Source organism: Ambystoma mexicanum, chromosome 2q (genome assembly GCF_040938575.1).
Source record: "Ambystoma mexicanum isolate Mex_15411 chromosome 2q, UKY_AmexF1_1, whole genome shotgun sequence".
Lineage (NCBI taxonomy): Eukaryota > Metazoa > Chordata > Amphibia > Caudata > Ambystomatidae > Ambystoma > Ambystoma mexicanum.
In genome coordinates, this window is record NC_090924.1 from 1,288,495,133 (window position 1) to 1,288,521,250 (window position 26,118).

Genomic DNA, 26,118 nt, shown 5'->3' on the forward strand with positions numbered 1-26,118 from the left:
TACAACACGTACTATGACCAAAGTAATCAAGATAAGTACGTCAACCTTATACTCGACAATGAGGAAGCCAGAGAAGCGCCCAAAATCCCCATCAAAATGGAAAACAACACATTCCAGTTCATGGTGGACTTGGGCGCCACGGTCAACATCATGGGCGAACAGGACTATGCCAGAATGTCAAGCCCGCCGAAGCTGGAGCCGTCTCACTCACGAATCTTCCAGTGGGGAGCCAACACCCCGTTGCAGACGGTTGGACACTTCACCCGCCGCCTTCTGCTGAATGGGCGGCAGGTAGACACCACCATCCATGTAATTCGCTCACTGACAAGAAGTCGGTGCCTACTCAGTTACCACACCGCTTCCTGCCTGGGACTGATTGAAATACATGTCAGAGCTGGCGACACCATCACCGCAACGGCGGACAAACAGAGTCTGGAGGGTCTTGTGGGGACAATCGCGTGCAGGAAACCCCAGCATCTCATCACGCAGGAAGACATCACACTGAAGTTTCCGGACATATGTTCAGGTTTGGGGAAACTCAAAGGGCCCCCATTAGGCTACACATAGATCCCGCTGTAAGGCCAGTACCACAACATCCCAGGAGGGTTAGTTTCCACCAGCAGGAAGTGGTATCAAAAGCACTTCAACAGCTACTCGACAATGGCATCATCAAACCAGCAACAGGGCCAACACCATGGGTGTCCCCCCTGGTGATCGTCCCCGAGGAAGTGGGCAAGATACGCATATGTGTGGACATGAGAGTAGCCAACAATGCCATTCAACGTGAAGGACACCCGGGTCCGTGCATCGAGGACATGATCGTACAGCTGAACAACGCCCAGATGTTTTCAAAACTCGATCTAATCCAGGGCGACCATCAACTGGAGTTGGACGCTGATTCCAGAGAAATCACGACCTTTGCGATGCACAATGGTTTGTTTAGGTACCGGAGGTTAAACTTCGGGATCTCGTCCGCCGCTGAAATTTTTCAAGAGACAATTCGTCAAATCATCAGACGCATACACGGTGCCCTAAACTACAGTGATGACATTCTCATTTTTGGGTCATCCAAGGAGGCTCATGACAGAGCACTATACGCCACCTGCGAGGCACTACAAGCTGCTGGCCTCACGTTGAACATTTCCAAATGCCGGTTCAGCAAAACAAAGCTCAAGTTTTTCAGACACATCTTCTCCTGCGAAGGAATGATGCCGGACCCGGAAAAAGTCGACACCATGAGAAATTTCAGTGAACCACAACAGGTTGCGCATGTCCGCTCCTTTTTGGGCATGGCTGGGTATTGTGCAAGGTACATACCCCATTATGCCTCCCTCACAGAACCTCTCCGGAAACTTCTGCAGAAGGACGCTGTGTTTGCGTGGACGCCAGCATGTCATCGATCCTTTTTGGACATCAAACATGCCCTCACGGAAGCTCATCGCCTTGCGTATTTCAACCCGCTGTGGCACACAGAAGTAATCGTGGACGCCAGTCCAGTTGGACTTAGAGCCATCCTGGCTCAAACCAGTGGCGCGGATGTTAACCCCAGACAAGTGGTGGCATACGCAAGCAGAGCACTGTCAATGCCAGAAATGGCCTACTCCCAGGCGGAAAAAGAGAGCTTGGCCGCTGTCTGGGCGTGCAAACATTTTCACAATTTCCTAATTGGAAAAAAACTCACTTTAATTACGGATCACCAGGCCCTTCTCTCCCTGTTCGGCAACCCTCACACCAAGAAGCCCCCGAGGATCGAGCGGTGTGGCATATGCCTCCAAGACTATGACTATGACATTATTCACCGTGGGAGGCGTGAACCCGGTCGACTATTTGTCACGCCACCCAGTCGGGGCCCCGGTCACGCGGAAAGGGGACATTGCATATGTGCATTACATTGCATCCAACTCGCTACCACCAGCTCTGTCGCTTGAGTCAGTCGCTGCAGCATCCGCCATGGACCCCACAACTGCCCTCGCAATCAGCCTTACCAATACCAGCAAGTGGAGGGATTACCGGAGAGCCATGCTAGCCCACCCGGGGGTGTCCAAACAGGAAGTCGAAAGACTGGCTAGAGTGCACAATTAACTCGCCGTGAAAGACGACAAGATCCTACTCAGAGGGTGCCGTCTCGTCATCCCTGCAATGTTAAGGAATGAGGTAGTCCGGCCCGTGCACGAAGGACACAGGGGGGGCGAAAATACAAAAAAACAACTAAGATGCCACATCTGGTTTCCATTCCTAGATGCAACAGTCGACGAATGGGTGAAGAACTGCCACGACTGCCAATGCACGGCACCCGCTGAAACCCCTGCCCATCTACAGCACACACAGATACCTGATCACCCATGGGAAAGAGTGGCTCTGGATTTCTATGGACCCACAGAATCAGGAGATTATCTCCTACTCCTGATAGATGAACACTCACGTTTCCCAGTGGTAAAAACCGTCGCCTCCACTGCTTTTCCCCAGGTAGCAGCGGTACTAGAGGAAATACTGAGCGAATGGGGGATCCCCAAAGTCATCAAGTCTGACAACGGACCACCATTTTGAGGCCACGGGTTTGGCACCCTTCGGTTTAATCCCATGAAAATCACCCCTCGATATCCGCAAGCAAATGGCATGGTAAAGCGATTTATGGCGTTGATCAAAAAGACAATCCAGAGAGCGAAAGTTGAAGCAGTCAACACGCACCAAGCGTTATGCCGTTTCCTCAGAGACTACCGTAACACGCCACATGAGGCCGGGAACAAGACACCCGCGGAGCACATGTTTCGCTATGAAGTACGCACCCGCATCCCTCGGAACCCAACTGTCACGAAGCCTACGGATGGCGAGATGCTCCGAAGAGACGCAGATGGGAAAGAGAGGGCTAAGCGGGTCACCGATGCCAGGCGCAAGGCAACGCCTAAAGAATTTCAATTAGGCGACGAAGTGCTGGTACAACAACCAATGATTTGCAAGACAGATCCACGGTTCGCCCCGAATCCCATGAGGGTCATCGAGATAAAGGGGACGATGGTCACGGCTCAAAACCAAGACAAAGCCATCACAAGGAACTGCTAGCAGTTCAAGCACTATATCAAGAGAGAAGCTCCCGAAGAGCCAGGAAGACCCGTCACCCTGGAGTTGCGGGTTCCGAGAGATGACCTGTGGACTCCGCCTGAAGGTGATCCAGGAGGGATGGAAGATGACGCCGAACCACAGAACAGTACGGGGCCCAAGCCCCAAGAAGGGAGGCCTCGTCGGACAATCAAGAGACCAGTACGCCTAGTTGAGGAGTGTTAAGCCGATGTTTGGACATATTGTCCGGGGCTGATGTTGCCCGGCGGATAATGGCTTAATGGTTACCCCGCCCGCACAGAGGCGGGCCCCTCATGACGTTACAGGGGGAAGTTGGGGGAATGCTGAGAAGGCGCGAATGCGCAAGTTTGTAAAAGAAGTTGATAGAATAAAGTAGTGTAATGCAATCCTCCGTGCGTATGCGTCCTCCTTCTTGCATTCGATACAACACCTTCCAACCCAATATCCATCCTCCCCTCGAGACTGGCCATGCTACATCCGTTACAGTGCACAAAGTTATTTTACAAACAGTCTAAAACTTTGGCAATGTGATATAACTTGGGTGAGCGCTCCAACACACTTAGAGAAAAGGCAGCAATCACCAACCTGTGCACAAAATACTCTGCTGTTTCCATCTAACTCAACATTGTGCCAATACAGTGATATAATGACAGCATTGGATGCTCTTTGCAAAGGGCACAAAAGTCAGATTAACACATTTATCAATAAGCGCCAGAGTTATCAATATCCATCAGTGGGTTTTCACCTTACACCACTTGTGTAACGACCCCAGCCCCTTCCCATATACGTTTCTTGTCTATTCACTTTGTGGATGAGTTTGGGGTTATTGCCTTCTCATTGATACCCTACAGCACACAACCCTCTTGTAAAGAATGTATCTTTGCAGGCTCATTATTGTGGTGGGAAGTTAGACCACAGAGATAGGCTTAGCATTAACAAATGTTTCCTTGTACAGGTTTGTATTCCCTTAATTTCTGCAAAGTTTGTGATTCAATGTCTTGAAAAATCAGAATACTATTCCCTTGGCAGTGGAATATATCAGTGTTTTGATGTTCTCTGAGTTAGGTCTGCTTCCTCCACGGGAAGAAGCGGATAGTTCAGGGGCAACACGCTGGCTTTGGAAGCAAAAGGACGCAGAGCAACACAGGTTCGATCCCTGGTTCCACGCTTAGAAACCTCTGGGTATTAAGCGCGTTATAAATAACCTATCATAATCAGAAGCAACCAGTTCCTTAACTAAGCTTTTCATGTCTGCACCCTCACTTCTCTTCTTTACAAATTTAAAGAGAACTGTGGAGTTGGACATTGACAGCGTTGAGGCTCATTTTACTGTTTTGCCTTCGGGGGAGTTCCTTGGCATGATTAGCTATCACCCCCTCACTGAGCTGACATTTCGTCAATTTCTGGATCTCTTACTGCATCTCCCTAATTCACTTCTTCATCGCTTTCTTAAGTGCTCTCATTCCCTGCTAAATGTTTTCTTGAAGCTCTCTAAAGAAGGTGATGAGATCCTCCTTGGAAAAAGCTTTCAGGGGGGACTTACATCTTCCCATGGAATTAGGGGTTCAGTCCACAGTGTGATGCTCTATTGCTTCTGATATGGCACCTGATGCCATTTCGTCAGGGTGCCCATGGCCCTGCACTTGTAGTAAGCTGACCATAGAACCCTTTACCAGTCTCCTGGCTTGTTTTGTCATGCAGTTGCGTGGGGGCCTTTAGGGCACCAAATTCTCCTCATGTCAGGGATACCCTGCTCTTTTTTTTGTGAGACCACCACTATCCTACCACTCAAATAGTGAGCCTGAGCAAGTCACCTCCCATTACCCCCTCGCGCGAATGCACCCAGACTTCCAGCAATTAGACTGTTCCCCACCTTGGTTATGTGACGAAATGACTACTGCTCTGCAGGAGAATAGGGATGAGTAGTGGCTAAACCTCATACTCAACCCCACACTTCCAGCAGTGGTCCCAATCATAGAGGGTAAACAGGCACAGCCCAAAAGGTATGCCCCCTGTACCTCTTTTGGTAGAACAGGCTGAGAGCAGATTACATCTTCAGGAGGGGTGTAAGCAGGTCGCAGTAGCAAGTCAAACAGCTTTAGTACAATAGTTCCAAAATAAAAGACTGTCCAGTCAAGGTTCCATAAAAATAATCAGAACAATTGAGATGGGTATCCCCTAAACCGTGGACCTGGGGAACTATGTAAATAGCAAATAAGAGAATTGGGGTCACACGGATAAATACAAAAATTCAAAACATTCAAAGACTGTGATGACCTGGCTTCAATACTGTATAAATTTAAGAAAAACTGAGACAACAAATGGTTGGTATGGAATTCAACGAGAACCCAACTAACTTTATTAACAATGGTTTCCTCTTTTCTTTCAGAAATCGTTTACGTGAAAAGGATACGTTTTCACTGTTGGATCTGGACAGCTTTGTTCCAATGCGGTTTTCTCCTCTGTTCCAAGGTAAGTTGTGTCTGTTTTCTACTTTGGCTTTTCCTTTGGGGATGTTGTTACTTCTAGTCTCTTTTCTCGCAGAGTACTCCTATATTTGTTTTCCTCAAATAGTCAAACTTCTCCTCTCACACTTCTGCAGATATTTTTGGAGATGCTTATATTGGTAGACCTGGTTCCTAACACATCGTTGTTGAGTCCCTGCAACTACTCCTCCATAGGTGTTCCAGATCATTGGAGGTGCTAAAAACACCTTTGAGACTCCCTTCTTACGTGGTTTTTATGCATCAATATGTTCGTAAAATAATTCTGCAATTCGCTGCTTATTTATACAGCCCCGCATCCTAAACTTTATTAGGCAATCTGCTCCTTAAAATATCCATTAACTACAGTTGTGTCCTTATCGGTGGTTCCCAGCAGTCTATAATGCTTCCCCTCCTCCGAAGTTTGTCACTAACATCAAAGCTCCCATGCAGTTCTTTCTGGACTTACTTATTCTCGTCCTACCGCTCCCTGTAGGCGAGGACCTCTGCGATCCGTCATTCCCTTCTTACGACTCATAGCCGGTTCTGCACGGTTCCTCCAAGACAACGGCGTACGATCTCTCCCGTCGCGGTCACCTCCTCGATCAGCGTCTGCCCTCCGGATACGACGCCTTCGTTGGATCTGAGAGAGTGCCTCTCTCGGCAAAGTCAGCGACTATGGTCGTTGCATCGAGCTTCTCCAGGATAACGGCGTCCCCCCGCCGCTCGCCTCAGCCACGTCCACGATCAGCTTCGGCCCTCCAGACTCGGCTCCTTCGTTAATTCGGGGATGGTGCCTCTCTTGGCCAAGTCCGCGATCACAATCGCTATATAAAAACGTAGATCAAACCAAAACTCGGCAACCTGCGCAACGGCGCAACTTCGTATCGTTATTATAACTTCCAGGCCGGAGCCAACAGCTGTTTCTTCAAGCGAACCCCTCCTCAATACCCCCATGCGTAACCGTCCTTTTCTCCCTCTTCCGCTCGAGCCCCCGTCTCCTAGGTAACAACAAATGACAGCCTTGCCATTAGAGGAAAGTCCATACATGGATTAAATAAAATAGAACTTCCTGGTTATACATTCAAGAGACAATATGTATTACTGTACATGTGGTTTCTCCCATTTAAGGACAACGTCACACCCCCTCTACTAAACCCTTACGTTCGGGAAGGGTTTCTGCTCTGGACAAATAATCAGCTTGTGCCAGCATCTTTCCCGGTCTATGAATAGTATTAAAGGAGAAGGGCTGGAGGGAAAGAAACCATCTTAGAACCCTCGGATTTGAGTCTTTATTACGGGCTAACCAGACCAAGGGAGCGTGATCCGTAATCAGCGTAAACTCTCGACCCAGCAGGTAGTACCTGAGTGCTTCAATGGCCCACTTGACGGCCAGACACTCCTTCTCTATGGTCGGGTAACTTAACTCATGTGGTAACAGTTTCCTACTGATGAACAGTATATGCCTCTCCCCCTCGCCTTGATTCTGAAGAAGCACTGCCCCGAGTCCTGTTCCTGAAGCATCAGTCTGAAGAGTAAATGGAGATTTAAAATCTGGACATTGCAAGACAGCCCTTTCGGTGAGAGCCTCCTTTAGAAGATCAAAGGCTTTTCTGGTTTCGATTGTTTCCCAAATTTTCTTAGGTATCGTGGGTTTCTTCAGCAGATCTGTTAGAGGCGCGGCTAAAGTAGAAAAATGCGGGATAAACCGTCTGTAATACCCCACAAATCCTAGAAATGCCCGTACTTGTTTTGGACTTTCGGGGAATTTCAACTGCTTTATAGCCTTCACTTTTTCTTCTTGTGGTCTAATCATTCCCTGACCCACATAGTATCCCAAATATTTAGTATGAAAGGTTGCTACATGTGTCTTCTTAGGGTTTATGTGTAACCCAGCTTCTTTCAGAGTCGAAAGTATATTTCTTAGATGCACTAGATGTTCTTGCCATGAATGACTATAGATAATAATGTCATCAAGATATGCCCCAACATAACTTTCATGACCCTTTATGAGATAATTCATCAATCTCTGAAATGTCGCAGGTGCTCCATGTAACCCAAAAGGTAATACCGTGAACTGGTATAGGCCTGTAGGTGTCGCAAATGCTGTCTTCTCTTTATCTGTCGGCGATAAGGGTATCTGCCAATAGCCTTTGGTTAGATCAATGGTGGTTAAGAATCTGGCCTTTCCTAGATTATTCAATAAATCTTCTATGCGTGGCATGGGATAAGCATCGAACTTAGAAATTTCGTTCAGTTTTCGGAAGTCCATGCAGAACCTTACACTGCCATCTTGCTTTGGTACCAAGACCACCGGTGAACTCCAATCACTATGGGATGGCTCAATGATACCCAAATCTAACATCTCCTGTACTTCCTGGTTAATGGCGTTTATTTTTGATTCAGGTATTCTATAGGGTCTGAGTCTTATTAGAGATCCAGGTTTAGTATCGATTCGATGGTAAGTCAATTTGGTTCTTCCTGGTAGGGATGAGAATATCTCTGTGAAGTCTTGTAAGAGGGAAGACAGATCAGATTTTTGTAGGAAAGACAGTTCCGGGTTAATGTTTAAGCTTTCCACACCGAACTTTTCCTTAACCTGTGGGAAGTTTTCTTCTGGTGGGGCTTCACTGGTAATCATTGCCATGGTTCGCACTGGGTTTATCCACTTTTTCAATAGATTGACATGATAGGTTTGACAAGTCAGTCTACTACCTGGCTGTTTCACCTTATACGTTAAAGGTCCCAGTACTTCCTGGATTTCAAAAGGTCCTTTCCAGCTGGCCAACATCTTATTGTCTGAGGTAGGCATCAGCACTAGTACTTGATCCCCTGTTTTGAACGTACGTAACTGGGCCTTTTGGTTATAATATCTTTCTTGTTTCACTTGAGCTTGAAGAAGGTTGTTTCTAGCTATATCTTGTAGCTTCTCGATTCTATCTTGTAACTGGGATGCGTATTCCTTTAACGTTAACTCCTGATCTGGTTGTTCCTCCCAATTTTCTTTCAGAATGTCTAATAAAGTTCTTACTGATCTTCCGAACAATAACTCGAAAGGCGAAAACCCTGTTGATGACTGGGGTGTGTTTCTTAGAGTCATTAATATCCATGGTAACATTCTGTCCCAGTCTCCGTTTCCTGGTGAAGTTGTCTTCTTCAGCATCTGTTTAATAGTCTGGTTGTAGCGCTCAACTAACCCATCCGTCTGGGGATGGTATACCGCTGTTTTTAGATGTCCAATTTTTAATATCTCACAGACTTGTTTCAAGACATTAGACATAAAGTTCGACCCTCGGTCTGTTACGATTTCTCTTGGGATCCCCACTCGCCCAATAAAAGGAATCAATACATCACATATCTGTTGCGTATTGGTGGCCTTTAACGATACGCTTCTGGATATCTAGTGGCATAGTCTACCACAACGAGGATATACTTATGGCCTCTTCTTGTGGGGTCGATCGGACCGACAATATCAAGTCCAATCCGACTGAAAGGTTCTAGAACCAGTGGCATTGGTTGCAAGGGTGCTTTCTTTATATTAGCTCTATTTTTCTTCTGACAGTCTTCGCAGGATTGACAAAACCTAACCACTTGTTGGTATACGCCTGGCCAGTAAAATCTATCCAAAATTTTTTTCGTTGTCTTTTCCGTTCCGAGATGGCCTTCACCAACTTGTAGGTGAGCTATTTCCAAGACTGTTTGGTAATATTTTCTTGGAACTAGAAGTTGTTTCAACTCATCTCCACTCCTGGACTTACTCACTCGGTATAGTAACCCCTTCTCTTTTATGAAACGTGGACCTTGTCCCGCAGGATCGTCTGTCGTTCGTTCCCGAGCATACTGCAGTAATGGATCTAGCGCTTGAGCCGATCTGAAACTATCTCCATCCTCTTCTAGCTTCCAATCAACGGCTAACGGGAGCATATTTTTCTCCTTCCATTCCTTTTTCTGAATTCTCTTCACTTTCTTGCTCTTTGGTTGCTTACAGGCGGGTTTGTATATTTCTTCTTCCCTGAAAGGGGCCTCTTCCCACCAGCTCTTCTCAATTGCATGTATTAGCTTAGGGAATTCAGGTACGTCTGACCCAACTAGCAAGGGTTTTGGTAAAGAGGGTAGTACGGCTGCTTTTACTCCCAATTCCTCCCCCCCCAATTTGATCTGTATATACCTGGATGGATAAGCCTTTACATCCCCATGTACACAGCGAACTTGGATCTCCCCTGAGGAATTATAACTTTCACCTACCAATTCTGACGTCACAGCAGTCTGAAGGCTTCCCGAGTCGACTAGGGCAGTTGTAGGTTTTCCATCCACCTCAGCCTCGCAGGTGTATAAGTATTGTGACTGCCTTCCAGGTGCTTGTTCAACGTATTCACTTTCTTTGATGGAGTCGAAGACCCCCACATCCATTGGTTCTGTTCTTGGCTTCTTCGGGCAAAATCTAGCAAGGTGGCCCCAGTCTCCGCAGTCAAAACATTGGGGTCCTCGAACGGTTGTGGTGGAGGGACGATAATTTATTGGTCCCTCACTGTTGGATCTGGACCGTGCCACTTCTCCTTCTGGCTTCCTCAGCATGGAGTGGGGCCATCTTGGTTGAGACCCAGCTTTATTGTTGTTGGTATGCGCTTTATACGTTGTCGTATAGGATACCAACCTTCCTTGACCCGCTTTCTGATAAGCGGAGGCCACATCTACCGCTTCCTGGAGAGACAGTCGATGATGTTGTTTGACCCATCTCTGCACAGGACCGGGAAGGGCCTCAATGAACTGTTCCAAGATCACTTTTTCTGTTATTTCATTTGTAGTGGTCAGACTAGGTTGTAACCATTTCTCCGCCAGTTCCTTCACTCTATAAAATAATTGTCTGGGTGTTTCCTCTCCAGTCAATTTGACTTCCCTAAACTTGATTCGGTACATTTCCTCATCGTGCCCCATTCGTTCCAACACCACTTTCTTCATATCTCCGTATAGGGTATCTCCCGTTGGGTTGGCGGCCTGATAGGCTGACTGCATTTCTCCGGTCATTAATGGTGCAATGTAATGGCACCACCTCTCGGCTGGCCATTGGGCGTTCCTAGCTACCCTCTCGAAGTTCACAAAAAAATGGGTCGGATCCTCCCCAGTCGCGTATTTTTGCAAGACAGTTGTAGGTACTTGAGGGTTGTTCCTAGCATTAGTAACCTCTAATAATTGTGCTTGCTGCATTTGTAAAGCTTGTTGAAAAGCTAGTCTGTCTGCTTGGGCCTGTTGATTCTGCATTTGCAAGGCCTGCTGTAACATTTGTTGTCCCTCACTTAGGGTCTTGATAAGTTCCTCCATTGCGTTCTCTTGATCCCACTTCTGACACCAAACTGTGATGACCTGGCTTCAATACTGTATAAATTTAAGAAAAACTGAGACAACAAATGGTTGGTATGGAATTCAACGAGAACCCAACTAACTTTATTAACAATGGTTTCCTCTTTTCTTTCAGAAATCGTTTACGTGAAAAGGATACGTTTTCACTGTTGGATCTGGACAGCTTTGTTCCAATGCGGTTTTCTCCTCTGTTCCAAGGTAAGTTGTGTCTGTTTTCTACTTTGGCTTTTCCTTTGGGGATGTTGTTACTTCTAGTCTCTTTTCTCGCAGAGTACTCCTATATTTGTTTTCCTCAATTAGTCAAACTTCTCCTCTCACACTTCTGCAGATATTTTTGGAGATGCTTATATTGGTAGACCTGGTTCCTAACACATCGTTGTTGAGTCCCTGCAACTACTCCTCCATAGGTGTTCCAGTTCATTGGAGGTGCTAAAAACACCTTTGAGACTCCCTTCTTACGTGGTTTTTATGCATCAATATGTTCGTAAAATAATTCTGCAATTCGCTGCTTATTTATACAGCCCCGCATACTAAACTTTATTAGGCAATCTGCTCCTTAAAATATCCATTAACTACAGTTGTGTCCTTATCGGTGGTTCCCAGCAGTCTATAATGCTTCCCCTCCTCCGAAGTTTGTCACTAACATCAAAGCTCCCATGCAGTTCTTTCTGGACTTACTTATTCTCGTCCTACCGCTCCCTGTAGGCGAGGACCTCTGCGATCCGTCATTCCCTTCTTACGACTCGTAGCCGGTTCTGCACGGTTCCTCCAAGACAACGGCGTACGATCTCTCCCGTCGCGGTCACCTCCTTGATCAGCGTCTGCCCTCCGGATACGACGCCTTCGTTGGATCTGAGAGAGTGCCTCTCTCGGCAAAGTCAGCGACTACGGTCGTTGCATCGAGCTTCTCCAGGATAACGGCGTCCCCCCGCCGCTCGCCTCAGCCACGTCCACGATCAGCTTCGGCCCTCCAGACTCGGCTCCTTCGTTAATTCGGGGATGGTGCCTCTCTTGGCCAAGTCCGCGATCACAATCGCTATATAAAAACGTAGATCAAACCAAAACTCGGCAACCTGCGCAACGGCGCAACTTCGTATGGTTTTTATAACTTCCAGGCCGGAGCCAACAGCTGTTTCTTCAAGCGAACCCCTCCTCAATACCCCCATGCGTAACCGTCCTTTTCTCCCTCTTCCGCTCGAGCCCCCGTCTCCTAGGTAACAACAAATGACAGCCTTGCCATTAGAGGAAAGTCCATACATGGATTAAATAAAATAGAACTTCCTGGTTATACATTCAAGAGACAATATGTATTACTGTACATGTGGTTTCTCCCATTTAAGGACAACCCCCTAAACCGTGGACCTGGGGAACTATGTAAATAGCAAATAAGAGAATTGGGGTCACACGGATAAATACAAAAATTCAAAACATTCAAAGACTCAGTAGGGTAAATGGGCAATGAGGGACATGGACAGGTCAGAAGTCAAGTTTACATATTTTATTCAATTAATACAAATAACACAGTAAAGATCATTTTATTTCATCCACACTATAACATTTTCTAAAATGCATACAAATAAATAATATATATCAAAAATATGCTAGAAAAAATAATATATCTATCTAAAAAACTATCTATTCAGGCACTGCAAACTATAATGTATATAGCCACTGTGTATCTACAACAGTTAGGCCACAAAAGTCAGTGCAACAAGGTTATCAGAAAAAGTGCTAAGTGCCTTGTCAAAAAGCACTTAGCACTCTTTTTTTGACGAGGCACTTAGCACTTTTTTTGGGACACAATGGTAACTGGGGTATTGAAATGTCTTCCTTGACATTCATTTTAGAAATGATCCTATGACCTAAAGAAAAACGCATACAACATATTGCTCAGTCAAGAATAATATGATTTTCAAATAAAGCTATAACTTTAGAAAAATATGTGGTAAAAAAATAGGGATGAACTAGTTGTACCCTGCGTATCATACACCGTAATATCACTCTTTCCCTCTCTCCCCTTTTTGATTATGAGCTATTTTAATAGCTGCTGTTTTTGGGACCATAGTGAGCACCCTAACTGGGCTTTATGGCGCCCCAAATACTGCAAACCAACACAGATGAAAGGGCGTGTATTGGCCCTCTATGTTGGGGGAGGGGCACTTCTGTATAGCAACGAAAGAATTGTGGGTCGTATTCCAGCCAATTTCACGCGCGTTCCTGAGCGGACAGCTGCCAATGTTGATTATTTTGTCTCAGTCCACAACATCTGGTTTATAAAATCCTTACTCATGATTAGGTCAGAGAGGGAACATTACCCTTTGATCCTTGAGTGGAGGTTTAGACCTCCGCTTACCAATCAAGTTACTTCAGGTTCAGCATCAGTGATCGAAGTGAGCGAGAACGGTCGTGAGCAGGTTCCACTCTTTTTTTTTCCTTCTGTTTACCATTCCTCAACTTTTTACGACAATATTCATCTTTCTATATAGAGGATTTGTCAATTCATGTCCCTGTGCAAGTGTTAAGTTGTAATAGGAGCCTTAGTTACTATAGTCACACTAGTCACACTAGTCACTAGACTATTGCCATGCCGCAGCCGCATCACATCGCTACATGTTGCACTGCGTTTCCGCCTACCCTCTCCCTTGCCAAGACCACAGTTCCACTACTTTTTTCAGTACACTTGAACCACTGGTTAGCATTTAATAACACATAGGTTTACCTATTCTGTACAGAATGTCAACCTGCAGAGATGGCCAGGTGGATTGAAGAGGTGCTTTATTTGACCTTTGGTACATCGGCAACACATTAGGCGAATCAATTTCATCGAAACTTGATTGCTATAAATGGCATAGTGTTCTTCCCCCAACTCATGTCAATGGCGTTGCCAAATACAAATCTACCTTGACATTTGAAGGAGGGGGGTAAATTGCCGCCTGTATCAGAAAATTAGAGCAAGACATGAGAGGATCTGTAGAAATGGCTGCCTGGGTTTCCTGGAACAATGATGTTTGACTAAGAAAATCAAACAGAATTATAAAAATCCCCTTAAATAGCACAGGCACCAAATGGCCACCAAGAATGCCTGAGGTCTTGCGATCGAATAATGTGACTACATTTTCCGATATTGGGGTAAGAAACAAGAGCTTCAGGTTTCCCTTACGAACAGCGGTATTACCATGAATCACCGGTTGGGAGCCAACAGTAAATCCCCATTCCCCATTGGATCCGATGGGGCATTTTCGGCACTAATACTGCGGGCTAATACAGCAGGTAGTAATACTGCTGAAAACAGGGGGCTAAATGGGATTTTCACAGCCAGAAAAAATCTGGAGGTAAAACAGCCCATTCAGCGCCCAACTCTTGATAGGGCCAGCCCTTAAATGCGACAGTAATACTGTTACCGCCGCATTTAAGAGCTACAGCCCACCTCATGATGTGGCCCTTACTATGGTCAAAGTTCCTGAGTTGGGGTGCATGCGCCAGCTAAACATGTTGATTGCCTTGCCTAAAGACGCTGAGGTCAGGGTTAGGGGAATGGTTGACTAAAGAGAAGGGCACTGATTTGGCGTCAAATAGGGGTTTGTGCTACTCCCTTGCTGTTTCATTTTTACATGGTATATCTACAAGTGGTATGGGCATTTATTCCACTACTAGTGGTATACTACATTCCTCATTCCATTATTGACATCATCGTCTTGGATAGGACTCAGGTGGGGCTCAAGCAGTTTCTGACTAGGTTTCCTCCGGTAAATTGAAAGAATCCAATCCAAATCCAAAGTAATGTGTTTTTCAAGCAATAGGATTAGGAAAACTATTGGTGCTTTGCGGAATAACAGCTCAATGTCTAAGGGGTCTTTAAATAGCAGGTTGTCCATTATGATGAAAAATATGAATGGAGAGGGACATGGTCCCAAATCTGTGCGTAGGTCTGCCTATTCATATTTGTCGTCATGCTTTAGGCCAGGGTGTCTGCAACCTTTGGCTCTCTAGAGGTTTTGGACTACAACTCCCACCATCCGTAACCAGCATGGTCAATAGCCAGATATCATGGGGACTGTAGTCCAAAATATCTGCAGAGCCAAAACGTTGCAGACCCCTGCTTTAGGCATTGGTCACTGGGAACTGTCAATTGCTGACAATTTACATAAGCATGTTTCTTTTCCATAGACACGCACAAAATGGAAGTTATAGAGGTCAATGACCCCAAACAGTCAAAAGTCAGATTTGATTTTACTTCACCCAGCAAAGGCAACTTCGCACATGTCTGTGGTCTATTCATGAGATCTGCATCAAGATCACAAGACAGGCCAGTTAGATAAAGAGACGAGGCGCTCTCTAAAACATCACGGCGTGTAAACCTGAGTGGCAGACAGTATGAAAGATCGGATGCCAGGTCCTGCTGTGACGTGTGGCCACCGATGCAGAGAGGGCGGGAAGCTGGATGGCTAACGCATGTACCCATCCAAGAATGCCACCTCCCCGCCTCGAACGCTCAGCCTTTGTTTTGGGCTACACTGGGTGTCGCTTTGCAGCACCCGTGCGCCATAATCTAAATGACTGCAACATAGGAGGAACAAAATAACATTTTAGCGGACATATTTGTTTAAAAATGTAGTACTGTGTAATACACACCTCACATCGTCTAGGTTTTCGTCACACTGATGTACGTCTGCACTCTCACAACGGATATCTGAAGTGTGGAAGGCTTCACTGAATATGTAAATATTTTTGTTTTTAAGACAATTTTAAAAGCAAGGGTCCCAATACTTTTCAATATAGTAACCCAATGAGTAATGCGGAAGTGGCTGTGTGGCAGCAGAACCTTGACAATAGAGTATAGCCTTCGTTTGGTGCCGGGTTTTAACCGGGCTAATATAGCTGTTCTAGAAAATGTGAACTCTTTTGAATAAAATAATCTTGTTATTTTGTGAAAGTGTGTATATGTTTCCAATGCTTTGTGGACACAAATGTCAATATTTGCGTTGCTTCCTGGTACTACAGGAAGTGAATGAAAGAATCTTTCTCTTGTTACTGCACATAACATGTTTTAACACTTCACGCTGCCCTTGATTGACCTTGTAAATTATTGTGTAGAAAAAGCCAATCAAAGGGGAAATAGTTTTTCATTGAAAGGAGATGGGAGTATTAGTGTATGGTGTGTGGTGGCTAAGATAAGCCCCCCCCGGGAAGCTTCACTTTGCATCAAATGAGATCAGACAGACACGTGGCAGCAGATCACGCTTCATGCATTTATATTGCAAATACACAGCATACAGAGTTATCAGCAGGGAAAAACAGCATGCAGCACGCAAGTGTTCGGGCAGCCGGCACAAGGAGCTCTCTCTCTCAATCCTTCACCCTCGAGTGCTGGTTTATATAGCATATCATAGGCAAACACTAATATGTTTCTGTACTAACACAATGGGGCTGTTAGTTGGCTCGACATTACAGACATTTTGCAAGAACTCTAAACACCTTCCTTGTGACTGTATGACGCAGTCCTGCAGGGATATCGTGTTGTATTCTGTATAGGTGGCATTTGCAGAAACCCCTTCTGTTATCTCCCATATATAGCTAATGCTAAACTTGTAGAGAATAAGCAGAAGGGAAGGACTGACGTGTCCCCTGCCTTAGGAGGGGGCTGGGCCTGTCCAGGGTGTTGTGAGTAGAACAGGCCCAGGGAGGTCGAGGGAGGTGACATGGAGGGTCTGAGGCCTAACTGTATGGGAGAGCCTAATAGCATTGCATAAAATAGCATAACAATCCTGCATATCATAGCATAGCAATCTTGCATAACATAGCATAACAATCCTGCATATCATAGCATAGCATAGCAATCATGCATAGCATAGCATAGCGGTCCTGCACATCATAGCATAGCAATCTTGCATAACATGGCATAGCAATCCTGCATGCAAAAGCATAGCATAGCAATCAGCCATAGCATGGCATAGCAATCCTGCAACATCAGGTGGGATGAGTCTTGGAATAAGTATTGTGCCATTTGGGATAGTTTGATTACGTTGGCATCAATGAGGTGTGTTTGAATTTAAGTCATCATAAGTTGTCCTCCCTATTACCTTAGGCTCCTAAGGAGCAAGATAACGACCTCTACTTGAAGTTTCAGTTCATGAGGAGGCCTTACAGTTGAAGTAGGGCTGCTTAAGACTTCTTCTGGGAATGCAAGTTCGCCCTCGGGTCCACCAATGGAATTAGTATGTACGCTTTCAACACCTCCTGTGTTTATTCGAGGCACCTATAAAACACATGATGTTTCAAGGTGCCACAAGACAAAAAGGGGCGGGGAACAAGGGAGAAGATACAATAACGGCTCTACTAGGGCTTTTGACATTCGTATCGTGAAAGTGCAGAAGTGGTGCCAGGGAGAAGGGAGAGGTGAAGTGCCAGTCTGAGCAAAAATAAAAAGTGCTAACTTGGCAAATGAAAAGGGGGATGGGCGAAGTGCAAGTGCTAAGAGGGGCGGCTAGAGGGAAAGTGACAGGAAATGCAGGTAAGTGCAATGACTGGGACTGGGCGGTGGGGGTGGGGCTTGTAAGAGTATTTAGCATTATTTTTATGCAGCACCACTGCATGGGTTTGGTGCATTGCTATAATGCGGTACAGCAAGGCATGTGTTGCCAGTGTGACATGGACATGTAAACGAAAACAGGCTATTCAGTCAAAAACGATTTCTACATCTAAAATGCAGATAATTTTTTTTCACAGTTAAAAGCATTTTTTTTTTTCCACCTGAAATTCCTCTGTTGCAGGAGACACATTTGAGGATTTATGAACTAACCTTATTAACAATACTAACGATTCTAACTCATTAATAATATAATGTGTTCTCCAGTGCAAAATGAGATGGAAAATGACAGGCTCTGAAAGTCATTTTAAACGCGCATCCAGATTTTTTTTCTTTGCTTCTATCTGCGCTCTGTCCACAGTATTTGCAGGAAGCAAAGACTCGAATAAGCAGGAAATAAGTTTGGTTACAGTTGCAACTGTATAAACCAAGCCATTGTTCAAGAGAAGGAGGGTAGGACATGATTGAATTTCATTGGTTGAACTCATTTGGTAGGCTGTAACAGAGCTTTTTCTAATGAACCTCGGGGAAGAAGAGAGGAAGAAGACATTTTACACAGCTGGGAGAAAGACCTGGTTGGTGGCTGGGGATTTTCCTGATTGAAAAAGCAGATCCCAGTGCACTGCTGCAGAGACTGGGAATTCCAGTCAATAAGCCCCGGTTTGAGTGACGGCAGATGCTCGTCCTTGCTGGGGTGATTTAAAAAGAATTCATTGAACCACTTCCAGAAGGCGACCAGCCGACGAATTTCACATGCTGAACAGACCTGGTAATTATATTACAGAGTGTGGCGGCAGTGTGTATGTGTGTGAAACTATTCAGTCAGCGTGGAAGAGGGAACTCCAGTGTTTTATCAACATGTTTAATGTTGCGAATTGAATATGTTCTCGCTGCTCTCTTCTCTTTTTGTTACAGATAAGGTTGTTACTGTGCAATTTCCATTTATTTCTGTAAAAAGAGTAAGATCGTGTTGAAATGCAATTTTTTATAATACACAAAAAATATCTGAAAGCAGACGGATAGTGTGTTTTATTTTTCTCTTTTATTTGTGCATCTACCATTAGAGTACTGATAATATGGGGAGAGGTTTAGACAATGCAATTGTCATTTTTAAGCCAGCTAAAAATAAGACTTAGCGGTAGCTGTGTGCATGATTCCAATCAGTATATAAGTGTATGTTTTCTGAACGGAACATAATAATAACATAATGAAATAGACTGCTGCTGGAGGTACATGAGTCAGCAGAAAGAGAGGCCCTGGACATAGTTCACCGATGTAGATAAGTTGGTGATGAATACCACATGTTAGCTCGCTGCCGTAGATAAGCCAGTGAGGACAGCCCATGGTGGCACTCCAATTGAAAATGTGGTGTTCCTGAAATGTAAGCCTGAGGCCTCTCTAGTGATCACACGAACAAACTAAGCAAAAATAAGGCTTTCTGGATATTGGGGCTACATATAAAACAAAGGAATTATGCTCACCAGAAATACCACCAATAACGCATACCAACATAATATTACTGAATTATTTTCATTTTGGCGGTAAGAAAATACTGCTAGGCCCCAAATCTATACAAAATACCCTACAGGCTTGGAGCCCTGTAGTACTCAGAGGGAACCAGGCAGACCATCACTGAGGCCGAAGAAGTGTTAGCAAGGGAGGGGGAGAGTGAAGAAGGAGAAAAGGAAGGTCTTGAGGAGCCTCTCGAGCTTACGGAGATCTGGCTCAAGCCTAAGAGGGGCAGGGAGACCATTCCAGAGGGAGGCTCCTGCAGAGGAGAGACATCTAACCCCCACTCTTTGCTTAGAGAAGCTTCTGACTCACAGAGTTGGTGCAAGCAGACCAAAGGGCTCTAGCAGTGGGGTATTTAGGGAGAGGGAGTTGGAAGTAGCGGGGTCCAAGACCCCAGAAAGGCTTGTGGATGATTCAGAGGGTCTTGAATTTGATCCTAGCAGCAACTGGGAGCCAGTGGAGAGAATTAGGGCTGGAAAGATGCGGTCCCTGGGCTTGAGGCCAAGAATAAGCCTTGCAATATTCTGGATTAGTTGAAGGGGACGAAGGGCTGAAGGAAGATTGAGGGAGAGGCTGTTACAGTAGTCAAGCATAGAGAGGAACAGAGCTCTAGAGACATTGAGTTTCTGGGGGAAGGTGAGGAAAGGGAGACTACCTCTGAGGAGGTGCAGCTGATAGTGGGCCTTCTTGGCAAGGTTCGCGATGTGAGGATAGAAGGAGAGAGAGGAATCAAAGATGACACCAAGGTTTTTTTGCCTCACAAGATGAAGAGGGGAGGGGACCCATAGAGAACAGGTAGAGGGAGAGAGGGAAGGAAGGCAGGAGCTGTGGTCCCAAAGAAAAGGATCTCACTCTTACTGGCATTAAGGCAGAGATCCATTCATTTGTATGAATACTTTATTATTCAGCTCTAGGGAGTCATCTTTTGAATAAGCTAGTATTGCGCTTCCTTGTTCTGGAGTTGCTGTACAAAAGTCAATGATAGTATGAAATGGCGATGCAGGAAAAAAGTTGCGGTAACAGAATTACTGCCACTTTTCCTGTGCTGTCATACTACAAGGTTGGCCCTGGAGTGGGGGATTTACCTCCAACATCATACTGCAGGTAAATCCTCCCACTTTCCCGCCGAAAAATGACAAAATCGGCAGAATTACCGCAGCGGTCATAATGGTGGCGGTGATTCCATCGAAATTCCCAATGACGGACCAAAATTTGCCTACTTGGTGGTAACAGTAATTCCACTGGGTGGTATTCTGGCAGATTTACCTCCAGAATACTGCCCAACTTGTAATGAGGCCCAATGGCAGCGTCCTGACTGAGGGCAGTGTCTATGTTTTTTAATTGAGATCATACAGTTCAGCAGAAGTTCCTTGACTTTGGCAAGAGCATAGTGGGGCCCAGTTTCTTCGGGGTATTTCTGGATGAAATGCTAACTTGATGATTGTCTATGCCACGCTATTGGTTCTGCGCAGACATAAGTTATTGTAAGACATATTGGCATTCTTGATTCGTTTACTTCAGTTAGGGTATGGAGTCGGACCGGCTGATTTATTCATTTCTATTAAAATGATATCTTAAGCACACCCTAACCATGAAGACAGTGAGGTGCTATACAATAAAATACAATACATTAGAAAGCGTTTCACATTTCCAAACTGCTGAAAAGGAAAGAAGAGGTAGTATAATAATAAGGGAAACAAAACAGAGAAAGGTCAAATCAAAAGAGATTGAGATATGTAAAACCTTAGCTACAAAAACACTAAACCTTATTAGGGAAAGATAGCCCAAACAAATGTGGAAAGCTGGGAGGGAAAACAGGTAAAAAGGGCGACCCTGCACTTGAGAATGTTACCTGCTGGGAATTACTGTGGAGGACTGCCACACTGGAGCAGCGACAGGAAGACAGCTTGACGGGTCTGCCAAATAGTGAAGTCTCCTCTGCCTGACTCCAAGATGGCCACCCACATTTTTTAAAGCTTTCCTGATAAGTCCCCCCTCCCACAGTTGGAACAAATGAAGGTGAGCCAAGCAGGTAAAAAAGGAAGGCTTCACACATCAGTCAGTTGCTGGGGAGTTGGAGGCGAGTGAACAGAAAGGAGAGCAAAGTGTGATAGCAAGTTGGAGAGTGCTTGCAGAGGAAGCAGGGTGTTATATCACGAGGAGGCCTGCACAACCTGGCAGAATAAGAAGGGAGCTACGTTCTTAGGAGGCCTGATTCGCCTGCCAGACTGAGCAGGGCACTGTATCCTTAGGGATTCTGATCCTCGAAGCATAGTGCTATAGTGAAGGAGACCATCACACTGACCAGAGCGAACAGCACACTATATCAATGGAAGGTCTAATCCACCTGGTGGTACAAGAATGCAGCTATTCCCTAACCATATACTAAAATTTACCAGCCTGCCACTCTGCCTTCTGAAGTTATCACCTCCTTTATTGACACCTCCTCCTTTTGGTAATTCTCATGCCTGGATGTTACCACCTCCTTCACTTCCACCACCTTCTCCCGGTTAATCATCCCTCCAGATGTAAGCACCCCCTTCAGCTCCAACACCTTCTCACCTCTTCCTGGTTAATCACCTTTCATGATGTTAGCACCTCATTCAGCTCCAGCACCTCGCCCTGGTTAATCTCCTCTCATGATGTTAGCACCTCATTCAGCTCCAGCACTTCCTCCTGGTTAATCCCTTCTCATGATTTTACCAACTCCTTTAGCTCCACTGCATCCTCCTGGTTAATCAACTCTCATGATGTTAGCACCACGTTCAGCTCCAGCGCCTCCTCCTGGTTCATCTTCTCTCATGATATTAGCACCTCATTCAGCTCCAGCACCTCCTCCTGGTTAATCCCTTCTCATGATTTTACCAACTCCTTTAGCTCCACTGCATCCTCCTGGTTAACCTGCCCTCCCGTGATGTCACCACCTCATTTTGCTCTCCACTGCCTCTACCTCTAGATTTGTCTGTTCCTCCAGTTTCCTCTCTCCCACACTCTCCACTCTCCAGCCTACTGTGAAATTGAGCCGCCTGTTCTATCTACCCAAAACCTCATTGAGAGTCCTTGTTAATATAGGACAGTAATCAGTCCTTATGGGACTGTGTTTCCTTTATTGTCTGAACCCTTGTAGGGGGTTTTGGGCTGAGAGATGATTGGGCAACAAGTCTATGGTGACATGGACTGACAAGGGACTAGCCTAAGATTATATCAATACCAGCTAACCTTTAGATTTCCAAAACTGCTCTGGATCCATCCCTGACCTCTCTTTGCCCTACCCCTGGGCCCCTCCTCTGCACTACCTGAACCAACCAGGCTTCCCCAACTCCTTCACACTTGCCACTGAAATCAGGGAGAGGCTGGGTGTGCCGGGGAGTGGTCACTGCCGCAGATATTCCTCCTGTGCGAGGAAACCCTGCCTCCACGGTGGGCGAAGCGGGTTCCAGAAGACTCTACGACAGGGAACATATGTGGTCAACGTGGGTGAGTTTATTTTTAAGAACCTTGCCCAGTGATTGTGATTTTGTGTCCATGAGATAAGAATCATGTCCAGTGATTACGATTTTGTGTCCGTGGGACTTCGGCAGACCGGGTCTGTGCTTTTAATAATGTGCCAATCGCAAGCAGGAAGATGCACCATAATCCTCGCTGGCAACATTTTCAGAATGTAACCGGTTTCTTTTAAAGGGAAAGGTATCGGTCATTGTGCTAGGGACTTGGGCCCTGTTAGGGTTTTGGCATTACCTTCCTGGAGATCCAGTGCTAGAGTTCAAGTGCCGGAGGGCAGGGCTTTTAGGTTTGGACTGTCTTGGTGGATTATTGTATTGGTGAGGGTACCCAGAACTTGCATTGGCTAAGGCAAAGCAAATGCCTCCTGCCAAACAGGACTGTGTTATGATGTAAGTTAAAACAAGTTCATAAAAATTTATTACCAGATCCTAGTTAAACATTGAGCTGCACTATGAGCTCATTAACTTCTAAGAATGTTATTCTAAGAATGTGGATGAGAGACAGTAGAGACTGCAGGGAGAGAGCCATGTTGGCACTCGGCTCTCATAGGCCGCTGTCGCTGTTATGAAATAAATTACTGTTTCTTCATCACTGCTGCCTGGAGCCCTTATTTCCTCATTGACGATGAGGATGGCTCTCAGCAGTGTCTCCCTACTCCTTTGAAGTCTCGTCATAGCGCGGCCTGCATTATTCCACACTCCCGTGCGACAGCGAACGCTGCAGGAAGGTCAGGAGGAGCGGAACAACAGGTCAGCAGGCGCGTCCCCTGGGGGGTAATCTTGCCTTCCCCATTACTGTATTGACTCTGTCTCAAAGCAACAGTGTTTACTTTCAAGGATCCCTAGCATTGACATTATCGTTGCTGAGCAACCTGCCCATGCAGTTCTGGCAAGTTTCAGGAGCCAGCCATTATGACATGTATCCATTCTGTGGATGAGCAGCCATCATGTTCCAATTCAGACTGATGTAAGGGGGATTGTGACATCATACACAAGGGATTGTACTCATACAAGACTGATCCCTTTGTCTGCATAGCACAGTACTGTCACTGCTCAGTCTGTGCATCCACTAGGCATACTTGAACTGATCCAGAGTCTATTGGTTGCATCCAGCAAGCCCACTCTTTACCACCTTTTTACCGCTTAAGACATGGCAGCTTCAATACTTCCGCCAATGTCATTTTTGAATGAACCTGGACGCCCCCAAGTTAGGTGGGACAGGTGGAAAGACATGTTTGAAAACTACCTGGTGGCAATGGGAGGAGAGAGATTCAGCTCAACTCGCAAAAAGGCATTATTACTTCACAATCTTGGTGTGGAAGGCCGTGCAGTGTTTGATGGGTTAGGCAGTGCACAAGCTGGTGAAGCGGAGGACACAGATGAATATGTCCTTGCGATTAAACAACTCAAGGATCATTTTGAGCCTAAGAAAAATGTTACATTCGAGAGGCACAAGTCCTTTCAGCGTACGCAGGAGTCCTCAGAATCCGTGGAATCGTACATAGCCTCATTAAGAACATTAAGCCACTCCTGTGAATTCGAACATCTATCTGACTCGTTAATTAGAGATCAGTTAGTGAGGTGCACAAATAATATTAGGATACAGGAGAAATTGTTGGCAAAAGACATGAAGTTGGATGAAGCAGTGGACCTAGCCAGAAGCATAGAACAAACCTCACAATATGTCAAAGAACTGAAGTCTGATAAACAGAGTACCCAAGCTGTGTGCGCAGATGATCACAGGAAGAGACTTAATGTCAATACAAGCAGGAAAGGAACATGGGGTGAGAAGTGTACCAGATGTGGCAGTGTCAAGCATGGTCCGAATTACCCTTCGTGCCCAGCAAGGAATGCTGAATGTTTCAAGTGTAGGACCAGAGGACATTTCGCTAATGTATGCAAGAGGTCATTAATAAATCTCTTAGAAACCAGAAACAACCAAGAAGAAGGTGCTCACTCAGCTTACAACATACAGGAGGTGTACTCCTCGCAAGACAACCCCAGACATGTCTTCGAGATTTCGACCATTGGAGGAGGAGACAGCAAAGGTCCAACAGATGTTTTTGTAATTGATGGTCAAGAAATACTCCTGAAAGTTGACACATGTTCCCCATGGACCATCATTTCTAAACAGACATTTAAAGATGTTCTAAAAAAAGATGAATCAATGCTGGATCCACCAAGAATTCGGCCCTGCGGCTATGCGGAATCCCCTATTGAGATGCTGGGACAGTTTACTGCAAGTGAGCAATACAGAGGTGGAGAATGCATAGCTCACATTTTGGTTGCAAGAAAGGGAGCCTCCCTTTTAGGTTGGGAGGAACAAAGGAAGTTGAGAGTCAGGGTGCAAGCTAGCACCACTGAGCCTGTCACCATTGCCGAGATTGATGATATGTGGTCATGAGAGTTCCCAGAGGTCTTCACCAAAGGACTGGGCAGACTCAAGAACTTCGAACACCATATTAGACTAAAGAAAGAATCTCAGCCTATTGTTCATAAAGTGAGACATGTGCCGTTAAACATGAGAGCGCAACTACGCAGTGAACTCAATAACTTAGTAGATAAGGGTGTCATTGAACCTGTTGAGGCCACAGAGTGGTTGTCCCCCATTGTTTTAGTGGCCAAAAATAATGGTAAATTAAGAGTGTGTGTAGATTTGCGCAGTCTTAATCACAATATTCTGGTGGAGAGACATCCACTACCCAACATTTCTGAGACACTCTCCACTCTTGGCGAACCCAAATTGTTCTCTGTCATTGATCTCTCTGCTGCCTATCACCAAGTTCCCCTTTCCCGAGAATCGCAACATCTCACTGCCTTTATCACACCTGAAGGCACTTATAAATACAATCGCATGCCATTTGGGTTGGCCTCGGCCGCATCTGTGTTCCAAAAGGTGATGGAGGAAGTGTTAAAAGGGTTGGAAAATGTTCAGGTGTTTCAAGGTGACATTCTGATTTTTGCAAGTAATGAGCATGAGCATGACAGAGTACTTAGGGCAGTACTATGCAGACTGAAAGAGGCTGGGTTAACGGTCCAAAGGAGCAAATGTAAAATAAGTGTTGAGGAAGTGGAGTATCTGGGACACAAAGTTTCGAAAGAAGGTATTTCTCCCAAAAAGTCACTCATAGAAAGCATTAGTAATACTCCTCAGCCCCAAGACAAGGACCAACTACGTTCTTTCATGGGACTAGCGGAATATTACCATAAATTTGTGAATGGCTTTGCATCCATCTCATCTCCATTGAGGGAGTTACTAAAAACGAATGTGAAGTACACATGGTCCAAAGAGTGTCAGGAAGCATTCTTGCAAATCAAAGATTGTATAGTCAAGGCCCCATCCTTAAGTGGATTCATGTTTGGCAGGAAAACGTCGCTTTCAGTTGATGCTAGTACCCTTGGCTTAGGAGCAGTTTTGACTCAGTTTGACTCAGGTAAAACTGAATACACAATTGCATTTGCATCCAGGCCACTTAGAGGAGCAGAAAAAAATTACTCGGTCATTGAAAGAGAGGCACTAGCAGTATTTTGGGCAGTCACGCACTTCAAGTTCTTTCTATGGGGTCGACCTTTTATTGTCAGATCAGATCACAAGCCT

The 26,118-nt window shown here is 45.5% G+C and overlaps 1 protein-coding gene and 1 long non-coding RNA gene across 2 annotated transcripts in view; one reads left to right on the forward strand and one right to left on the reverse strand.

Moving 5' to 3' along the window:
- LOC138570106 (uncharacterized) overlaps positions 1–11,117 on the forward strand; it is a 266,534-nt gene extending 255,417 nt beyond the window's left edge. The window contains exons 2-3 of the long non-coding RNA XR_011303401.1: positions 5,468–5,550; positions 11,035–11,117. This is a non-coding gene — a long non-coding RNA (uncharacterized lncRNA). The remainder of the gene's footprint in view (positions 1–5,467; positions 5,551–11,034) is intronic.
- LOC138570105 (prostatic acid phosphatase-like) overlaps positions 1–26,118 on the reverse strand; it is a 507,576-nt gene that overhangs the window by 393,624 nt on the left and 87,834 nt on the right. The gene's annotated exons all lie outside the window — the stretch shown is intronic.